Raw genomic sequence first — 10,901 nt, forward strand, 5'->3', positions numbered from 1 at the left:
TTGCTTTACCCCAAAATTAGGTTATGTTCAATAAGTTCAACCACAACCCTAAAACCTGAAATTTTCTTCTTGGATGTATCAAAAGGGTCAGAACCTTTTCCAATTATCAGAAAAATCTTATGCATTTCTTTACATGATCATTAAACAAGGGGATGTGTCCTGCACCAAGAAAACTGTACATGAATCCTCCTCTTTGTGCTTTGAGACAAGCTATAGCTCATGGCAGTTCCAGTGACTTCCTCTGATATCTCTCTACTAAATCTTGTGTCATCATCCAGGCTATCATATTCATTACTCCACCTCCTAGATTTTATATTTCCTTCTTTCCATGTGGAAGTTTGGTCCCAAAATTCTTTGACATGCCATTCATTGATAAATGCAGTCTACATTCCCTCCCTTGGGCTCTATAACTATTTCAGCCATAAAGCACAGTGTAAATGACACTGGCAGCTTCCACTTCTCAATTCTCTTGGGATACTTGCTTTTGAAACCCAGCCACCATGCTGTGAAGAAGCCCAAGGTGTCTCTGGAGAGGTGTACTTGCAGAATCAACTTGCCAACTATGTAAACAAACTATCTTAGAAGCAGATCTCTATCCTTATATGAGCTGTCCCAGCTATCCTTGCTGAACCCTGCAAAAATTTCAGATTTATGGGCACAATAAGTGACTGCTATTCTTTTAAGCCACTAAGTTTTGGAGTGCTTTGTTGTGCTGAAATAGAAAACTGAAACAATTCCTTTCGGTTTGACTTCCCACTGAGAGGAGTTTAGATAATATTTGGATGGGTTGTAATCCCATCCAGTCAATGGGTTGTAATCATTTATCTTTAGAAGGGAAATGGCCCCAACTTGTCTCTGTTGTATCTATCTCCTCACTACTCCCTCCTGCCATTACCTCGATTTCCTCTACTACCTTTCCCTTTAATCCTATATTCCTGGTGTTTTGGTCTCCTCGTAGCTCCTCATATGTACAAAACATGGACCCAACTCAGGTACTTTACATTACTGTCCTCTATCTAGAATCATCTTTGCCCAGATACCCACTCCAGTCAGCTCCTTCTGTTACCATAGGCAGAAAGGTAGAGAAGGCCGTGGGTAGAGAGGAGGAGGAATGGAAGGAAGAGTTAAGGGGAGACTAAGGAGGGATGAGATGAGGTCACTCTTAAGAAAAAGTGCAGCTACCAGACCAGCCAGAACTACATTTCGGTGGCCGAGAGCAGATCCAGGATGCCATCTTGCCCTTCAAAATGAACTTTAGCTAATTATAATGAATTACAATGTTATTAGCATTGTGGTTAAGGAAAATCTGCACCCTGTGTTGCCATGACTGAGCCAAATAAGGACAAAATCCCTCCTCCTGATGGGAAGGAGTGGTCAGTCAGGACCCTCCTAGGAATGCCTGTAACACCACCCCTAAGTCTTAAGTATTTCACACTTCCATTTTTAGAAATATATTCCCAAGTCTCATTGTTCTTTGGGGTAACTGCTCTTTTCCAGCCCACATTGACCATCTTGAGGGTCTACTATCCTTTTTTATTTATTTTCCTAATAAAAAAAAAAAAAAGGAGTGTACTATCCTTTTAGTAAATCTGCTGCTTACTTGGCTTATTTGGTGCGCCCTTGAATTCTTTCCTGTGGTGTACACCAAAAACCTGTTACTGGTGACACTATGAGTCTTCGCTCAAAAGTGACTATTTCAATGAGAACTACTCTATTTAAATTGCAAATTCACCTTTACCAGAGAACTCATTATATCCTTTACCCTACTATAATTTTCTTCATAACATTCATTAACTGATCTATTATTTCTCCATCAGTAGAATGTAAAATCAATAAGTACAGGGATTTTTAAGGATTTTTTTTCTCTTTGATTCAACAACCTAATATTTGGTGTTCAATAAATGTTTGGTAACTAAATAGAGACTACATAGAGATCAACTATCTCTAAATGATATATATATAGCAATCATCTCTTGCTATGGTATGCATTGTTTTACTGAAAGAGATGAAGAAATCAGAGCTCAGTAGGGTGAGATGCATGGGAAAAAAAGACAGAAAAGAAGCAGATCTTAAGTATGACAGAGGTATTTAAAGTTGTGGAGCCCAGCAGCCAACCCACAGAGTTACTACAGGACAGAAAAATTCCTTGCCTGCAGTAAAAGACCCAAAACTTTAGGGCAGTGAGTGATGGAGGAGACTATGGCTGTATAAAGGTGGGCAATGAGGCTGCAGTGAAGCTGAGCCCCTAACCCGTTCCGTGAGACCTACAAATTTTGTCAGTTTTTGAACTTTGTACAATTGGAATTAATCAGTATACATTCTTTGATGTCCGGCTTCTCTTGCTCAGCATTATTTTCAGTGTTCTCCATGGTGTTATGGGTAGCTATAGTTCATTTACTTTTCATTGCTAAATGGTATCTCATCATATTACTATATCACAATTTGTTTATTCTTTCACCAGTGAACATTTGTGTTATTTCAACTTTTGCTCTTTTATACTCATAAATACTGCTGCTAAGAATATTCTGATACATATAACCTGGTACAAATAAGCTTTCATTACTTTAGTTAAAATACCAGAAGCAGAACAGCTGGATCATAGGAATGAATATCATCAAGTTCATTGATAACATCACCTTTTTCTAAAATGTTTGTACCAATTTACATCCCAGCAGTATACGAGTTTTTGTCGTTCCATATTCTCATCAACTCTTGTTTTGAGTTGATTTTTTTTTTCTTCCTCCTTTCTTCCCTCTCCCCTCTCCTTTCTTTTTGGTTATAGAAGAGAAGTTTTAAATTTTTTTGTGGTTGAATTAATAAATCTTTTCCCTTGTGGTTGCTATTTTTTGTGTCTTACATACGAAAACTTTACTACCTTGGAGTGAAAAAGATCCCATGTGGTCTCTGAAAACGTTTTTGTTTTACCTTTCACATTTAGGTCTATATTCCATGCTAACTAATTTCTGAGTATAAGTTAGAATATAGTTTCATTTTTTTCCAAATAGATACCCAATTATTCAGCTCCATCTCTTTTTTTTTTTTTAAGTGCTCACGTTATTTTTATATGCAAACTGTCACTGTCTAAAGTTTTCAGAAGGACATGTACAGATACTGACCCTTGCAGAGCCCAGGGTCATCAGGAATTAAGCACCCTCCCTCCTGAGTAGGGCGGGGGCACAGAAGCGTTACAAAAATATTTAGAGAAATGACTGTTCTGCTGCGGTTAAACTCTAGTCCCGATTTGCTCCGTCCAAAGATGGGGGTCCTCAGTAAGCGATTGTCCACTCTTTGACAGAGGCATCGTGGGAGGTCGTGACCAGCATATGCTCATCCAACCAGGCCAGGCTGCCATCGTGGCAGAGTGTGCATCTTTGGATCTTGATTCTGGTCTCGGGGTCCACTCAGGGTCCAAAAGCTCGTTGTCTGGTGACCAGGCCAGGCCGATGATCTTTGCATGGTGTCCACAAAAAACGCTGTTCTCCAAGTAGCCTTTAGCAACACTGAAGATCGTGACCACCTTGCTGGCTTTGCACAGCACGAGGAAGGTGTGGTTGTGGGAATACACCAAGTCAGTCACAGGGCCTTGGCTTTCAGCAGCTTGCCCTCGTCCTTCAGCAGGATGCACAGGATGGAGTATAAGCAGACTTTCCTGCCTGTTCTCCTGACAACTACCATGTCCCCACTGAAGTGTGCTGCTACCACTTTGGGCTCGTAGTCAGGGTCGTCAAGACTGCAGCACTTCTTCTGACCCTTCAGCATGCCTATCTGCTGGATGTAAACAACCACGTATTCTCGATGGCCGACAGCTATGCACTTTGGTTGGACGTCCAATTTCTCGACTCCCTGTCTGCTATAGTCCCACATCATGAGGTTGGTGTACCACACCGTGTTGTCCACGGGGAAGCTCAACAGCTGTCCACGCAGAGTCACCCATAATCATCCTGGACAACTGGTTCGTGTGGCCCTTCCCAGAGAAGGGGTCGTTCTTCCCCATCTCGATATCCCAGCAATTAATGTGTCCGTTGTGGCTCCAAGAGTAGATATAGGACTTGCCGTAGTTTTTATGCAGCCTCAGGCACTGGGTCAAGTTGCTGTGATGATCCGCAGAGGTTGGCTGGGTTGTTTTTGTCCAGGTAATTGATGTACTCAGTGAGATGCTGAGGAGGTGGTTCTTCTGCCTCAAACAGCCCAGCTGCTGGTCCAGAAAGGTGGAGCCCACGGTAAAGTGTTGACAACAGAGTTCACATTGAGGTCCCAAATTTTAGAAGTTTTTGTCTCCGGAAGCAGAAAGCAAATGAGTGCTATCAGGACTCTAACTAATAGCATAAATACCTCTGTCATGAGCCTTGCTTCCTCCCAGTGAGCACGCTTTCTCTCCCTTCTTGCCATCATAGATGTATTATATCTAGTGGTCAGCACTGGCAGTAGAAAGTCTGTTCCCATTGGGAGAAAATATCACGCGCAGTTAACAAAGCAGCTGTGGTAGCCAATTGTAAACTTGAACTTGAAAGGTGGCCCCTCAAAGAACGTGGCACAGTTATCATCGCTGCCCATGACCAGCTGGTATGGCCTGTTCTGCTGGATGTCCAAGCTGTTGATGGTTTTGTTGTGTCCCATGATTTTGCGCATGGAAGAACCACTGTCCCACAAAAAGACGGCTCCAAACTTCTCCCTTCCTTCCCCAATCAACTGCGATCCTCTTACTTTCTTCGGTCCAAGCAATATCCTTGATCTTCCCAGCGAAAAGCTGACATTCCTACTTCAAGAGGTACTCCATCTGTGTGGTATTTCAGATCCTCATCTTCCCAGACACATCTCCAAAAGTGATGTAGAAACGGTTTAGCTTGTCCCTGGCCACCACCGTTTGATGGGCATGCTCTATATAGATGTCAGCAAGGATTGGGTTGTTGACGTTTCTGAGAGTCATGCACTTTCCATTGGTGTAAAGAAAATTGTTGCTCCTGGGGTTGCCGCTGATGATTTTGGAGATGCCCCTCTCCATCTGGGGGAGGCTGACAAAGAGCTTCTCTGTTGCCTCTACTGGGAGAGGTGGCCGCCATGTTGGAGGAGTGCAGGGGACCATGAGAATTTCTGGTCCACGATCCTGGCAGGGCCTTTTGAGAATGCCTTCACCATGCCTGCAATGCCAACTTTGCCCCTCCTCATGCTGAGATCACTGCAGGTTGCTTCCAAGGGTGGCAGGACACTCACCAGCCTATGCTTGCACCCCTCCCCATCCAGCTCCATGTTAGTCTTTCTCCATGTTCTGCAGTGCCACCATTATCATGGGTCAATATCATCATGAGTCATTTCTGAATTCTACTCTGCTCTTTGAATTCTAAAATCCAATTATTTATCTAACCCTGCACTAAAACCACACTGTTTTAATTCCTATAGCTTTACAGTAAGTCTTGACATTTAGTAGCATACTTACTCCTACCCAGGATCAGCTACATAAGGACCCACTGAAAAACAAAAACGTGGGGCCTTTTCTTTAAAAATTATTATGAACATCAAGATGATGACAGCAGAGTGTTAAACTAAGCATGAGGCCCTTCCAAGTGCAGGACTCTGAGTAACCTCACAGGTCACATGGCCACCAAGCCAGCATAGCTCCTACCTTAAATGTCAGTGTTCATGAATAAAGTTTTATTGGAAACAAGCCATGATCATTCTTTAATGTATTATCTATGGCTGCCTGTGTGTTACAACAGCAGAGCTGAATAGTTGCAGCAGAGCCTGTGTGGCCCACAAGTCTAAAATATTTATTATATGGCCCTTTAAGAAATGTTTGCAACCCCTGCCTAAGATTTCAAATATAGTTTTAGAGGAGTAGGAAAGAATTTATGGAGAAAGTAGAAGTTGGGTTGTGCCTTGAATGATGAGCAGGATTTGATATGTTAAGATAAAGGGGAAATGCCTCTTAGACATGGAGAAAGCATGAAAAATTTGTGCGGTAAGGAATAAATGTATTGAAATCAGGCAAGTGAGAATGACCTATTAACACAGAGTATGCACTTTGGGAAATAATGGAAGATAAGCTTGTAGAACAAGAAAGCATCCAGAAAACTTTGGAAAATGGAATCTAAAATTTAAAGAACTTTTCCAAAAGCAAGCATACCCCATTTTAGGAGTATGAGACATGTGTAGAAGACATTTTTTCTTGAAGCATAAACTTGAACATGGTGAAAACTGAACATGAAAAAGAAATCTTAGTACTCCTGTTCCACGTTGTAAACCAATATTTTGACGTATGTTTTTCAGTAGTGTTACCAGGCATATAAAATTATCACATACATACACATACACACATTTCTATAATTTTTCCTATTTATAGTCATCAATAACAACTTACGAATAATAGCTACTTAATTAGTATTTTCCTTACCTCGGATCGTGTGTCTCCCAAATGAAATAGCTACCCTTACCCATGAGTCTTCTCTATGGCCCCTTTTGAAGGCCATAAAGCTCTCATTATTTACCTCTCAACTATAGGCAGACAGGACAGTAATCACATGTCAACTTTATTGAATATTTGCCTGTTCTCCTATAGGATATGAGGTCCTCTGACATAAACTAAGCCACTTCTTTCTTTTATCTGCCCACTGGCTCGGTCAAGGTGCTGTTACTATTCTGTACCAAAGCTGTCCAAAAACCAAACCATAAAGGAGGAAAATCTGTATTTTCAGTGTCCTTTATGCTCGCCCTCTCATAACAACATTACAACTAGGATTTCCCCAGCATGGCGGTCTAGATAGTCTGCTTAGTAAAATAAATTTATTTTTTACCTTCTTGTCTCCTACATCAGTCTCCTTTAAATGTTAATGACTAATGGCAATTTAATGTGTTAGGTACTGGGGAAATTAATTTTTAACAGGATTTTTTTAAACAGCAAAGATTTAAAAACAAAAGGAATGAATTTTAATAGAAACATTTCACACAGTGCATTTGAAATGATACTTGCAAGCACAGTTCTTTCTAGCAGTCTTCAAAAAAAAAAAAAAAAAAAAAAATCAGGCCATGTAGCAACTGTCATCTCCCTTTACCTTTATGTAACAGCCTACCTAGCAGTCAATGTTCATTGTGTATCTAGAGGTATAGCTATTGCCCAAGGAACCCCTCCGGAGCTTAGGAGCTTTGAGGCTGAGTGGGCCCCTGAGACCAATCTGGAAGTCACACTACTTAGGCTATTAAGGTAACCCTCTACCTACTGGAATATACTGTTCACTCAAAAAGGGATATTTATAGGGTTTGTGGAAACCTCTAGGCTCCATAAAATAATAGATTTGCATGCAGTACCCACTTCAACTAAATTCTCTTACAGTTCATAGGAGAAATTCACTTGCTGAAAATCAGTTACTCAGCTTAAGAGTTTAATTATTCATTTGGTCCTGAGCTGCAGGAGTAAAGTAGGAAAGGCTCAGCCAAGCAGGCCAGACTCTCAGAAAAGGAAGAAGCCCTCACAACCGTCTCTGGGTCTTTTCATAGGACCGAATGTTAGCAAAAAAACTTGGTACAATTCATGATGGGAGACCCATGTGAAAGGCTTAAGAATTTTCTAGTATTTTATCATTAACAACTGTTGTCTGTGGATTCAAATTTTTGAAATGGAAAGGAGGAAAAAAGAAGGAACTTTTAATATTTTTACTGTGCTAGGTGCTTTAGAAATTTTATGAAGGTATAGCCACAACTTGCACCATTTTAATGATAAGGAAACTAGATCATAGAACTTAAGCCACTGAAGCAAGAACACATGATTAACTCTACTCTATATATCTCCTGGCTTCTCTTTATTCATTGAGTGGCTATATTCATTTCTTTGGGTCTCTGGTTCAGGCTGCCAAATAGTACTGCTTTGGAATCCTGTAGCTGAGTAGCAGTTGATGGATTTTATAGTATGAACTCAAAATAACAAAAGAGAAAAAAATCATGTATTATGTTGTTACTTATTAATTAAACAGTCTGTCTATAATAAGACCTGCCATCCCCATAAATTGATCTCTAGCTCGAATGTCCACATCTTATTTTTAAAAATAATCGCTACCATTAACATCTTTTTGGGGAGACTTCTAGGTGCCAGGTAGTACTGACTGTATACCTTATCTTTAATCTTTCCAACAACAAATTAAATATTTCAATTTTACAGATGAGAAAACTGGCTAAATTACCTCCTAGGATAGTATATGGGAGAATAGGAATTTGAACCTAAGTCTCTCTGTCTCCTTTGCCCAGTATTTATCATTGTATCAAGCCCTAGAGGTATATGATTACACCATCTTTATCTCAAAGCCTGAGGAAGTTTAGAAATTAAATACTAGTAGAAATTTACCTCTTTCAGGGTTAATCTAACATTTCTATGCACCCACTCCATTCATTTTCAATAGAAATAAACAAGAAAGTTGAGCTCTTTCAGAATACCCAAACATGCAACAGTCCTTTGCCTTATCAAAGGAAGCCCATGACATCAGCCTGTTTAGACACCTACCAGCAGTGCAAAGACCTGCTACCTGAGAATGATTCTGCAAGTTTCCAGGAGTTAATGAGAATCTGTTTCCTGACATCACTCCCTCATCTTAACTCCTGAATCTTGAGCCCTGTCTGCATTAACCATAGCTTTAGGTGCCTTGAGGCTGAAAGAGCCATTTTATCAAGACTCATTCATCCAGTGGCCATAACAGATGTATCTCTTAAACTACCATTTGTATGCTGATGACTCTCAAATTTGTACTTCAACTTCAGCCTGAGTTCTGGCTTTATATATTAACTGTCTCCACAGTATTTCCACTTGGACATGCCCTAGGCATCTCAACATAATATGACCAAAACAGAACTCTTGATACTATGCCTCCATCTAAATAAATTATTAAGTTTTTTCCAATCCTTCCATAGCTTAAGAAATGGAGAGTAGAGAAGTGACACTCTCCACCAGCTGCTCAGGTAAAAAATCTAGAAGCCAATTTTGATTGCTCTCTTTTCCTATCGTCCAATCCATTAATATGGTCTAATGCACCTACCACTTCTTACCAACTCTGCTCCCAAAACTAAATTCTAAGCCAACATCATGACCAGCCTGAACTACAGGAACAGTCCTAATGGGTCCCCCTAACCCACCCTTATCCCCTACAATTCATCCCCTATACAGCACTTTCTAAAATATAAATTAAATTATGTTGCTCCCTTGTTTAAACCACTCCAATGGCTTCTCATTATGTATACAATACAATGGAAATATATAACACTGTCTGTGAAATTCTAGATGATCTTGGCCCTACCTCCTTCTCTCATTTGATCTCCCTACACTTTCCATCTTTTTTTGCTGTCTTGAGAAGTTCAAATGTGTGTTTCTCTCAGTGCTTGTCGGCATGCTATTTCTCTACTTGAAGCACCTGTCCTCCTGAAAGAGGCCCTCTCTGACTACCCCAAATAAAGCATCCCCCATCTCTGTAACTCCCTACCACTTTATCCTATTTTATCTGTTTGGAGAAACTTAATTAGTAAATTAATTTAGCTTAATTGTTCATTTGCGTGTTTATTGTCTATCTTCCCCATCTCTTCCATTAGAATGTATGTTCTTTGAGAACAGGGGCATGATTTTTTTTTTTTCACAGCTGGATCTCCTGTGCCTAGAGCAGTGTCTGGCACACAGTAGGTACTCACATGATTATTTATGGATTCTTGGACTGGCTGATTCCAGAAAACAAGACATCAGACTCCAATCCAGAGAAGGAACACCAAGACAACAGACTGCTAACTCCATTGACTCCCAGATTATATGCTTCAAGTTCTTCTGAGATCAAAAGTCTGGATTCTCTCACATAACTACCATAAGTGGAGTCAGAGTCAGTGATTAGTCTGTGTTCATAATAGTCCCTACGGTATATCAGCCCCCAAGAATCAATTTGTTGAATTTTCCCCATAGGGTTTGATAGAGTTATGCTTCTGCCATCATTTGATGGGAGAGAAGTCCTCTCAGAAGAAGTCATTTTAAATTATAAGCCATATCCAGTCCCACTACAGGGCTCTAACAAGTTCCTAGGATTGCAGCCCAGGTCAGCAGCCACTGTTTCTGAATGCCGTGTGAGTTCTCTGTCTCCTGAAACCTGTGGGTGAGATCTCAGAGATTACACTATACAGTACACTAGGATATGAAGTAGACCTTAGGTCTTTCATGCTGCTTCCTGGAAACAGCTACTGCCATTGCAGTCCATGGCTCCTGAAGACACTCACCTTCCATCCATCTCTGCTATATGCTCCACAGCTGCCTGTGAGGATCCCTGAGAAGTGCAGTAACCACAATGGCTTCCCTGCTGAGGATCAAGCCTACTGTAAATGGTATAAAACCTGTCATAGAAGAAACTATTCCATTTGTGCAGAATTAGAAATAATTTTACCTTTATCCACTCTTAGACATTATTTTGTTAGTGAAATGATTGACAGTTTTCAATAGGAAACAGGACCGGATTGTTGCAAAAGCAATCAAATGTCCAATAGCTATATGATTTTGGTCAAGTTCAATTGTGTCACTAGCTCTGCTTCATGTTTGTAGTGAGACTTAACATTGGTCCCAGCTTTGTCTAATAGATGGGCCTCATAGGCTCTACAAATACTATTTAATGATGATTATCACCTCCCAACCACAAGTCTTGGTTTCTCTGTTACTATTAAGTTATTACCATTTGGTACCAGATGGCATTTTCAAAATAACTTGGATAGAAATTGCTATTGAAATGCTGATGATTGTTTAGTTTATTCTGGAGGACTAATGCATAGCATTGTAACTTAGGGTAAAATCAGAAGACGGCTGAAGCATCTTGGGGGAGATAAAGAAGAAAAAAATCATGGCCTGAAAATATAAGAGGACTGAGCAGCTTAATTGTTACCATTTATGTATGTACAGGAAA

At 40.3% G+C, this 10,901-nt stretch overlaps 1 pseudogene; it reads right to left on the reverse strand.

The window, feature by feature from the left end:
• Positions 1-3,266: 3,266 nt before the first annotated feature.
• LOC109445252 (WD repeat-containing protein 1 pseudogene) lies at positions 3,267-5,083 on the reverse strand (annotated as a pseudogene).
• Between the last annotated feature and the right edge of the window lie 5,818 nt (positions 5,084-10,901).

Source organism: Rhinolophus sinicus, chromosome 17 (assembly GCF_057876585.1).
Source record: "Rhinolophus sinicus isolate RSI-liver-muscle chromosome 17, RSI-T2T, whole genome shotgun sequence".
In the NCBI taxonomy this organism is placed as follows: domain Eukaryota; kingdom Metazoa; phylum Chordata; class Mammalia; order Chiroptera; family Rhinolophidae; genus Rhinolophus; species Rhinolophus sinicus.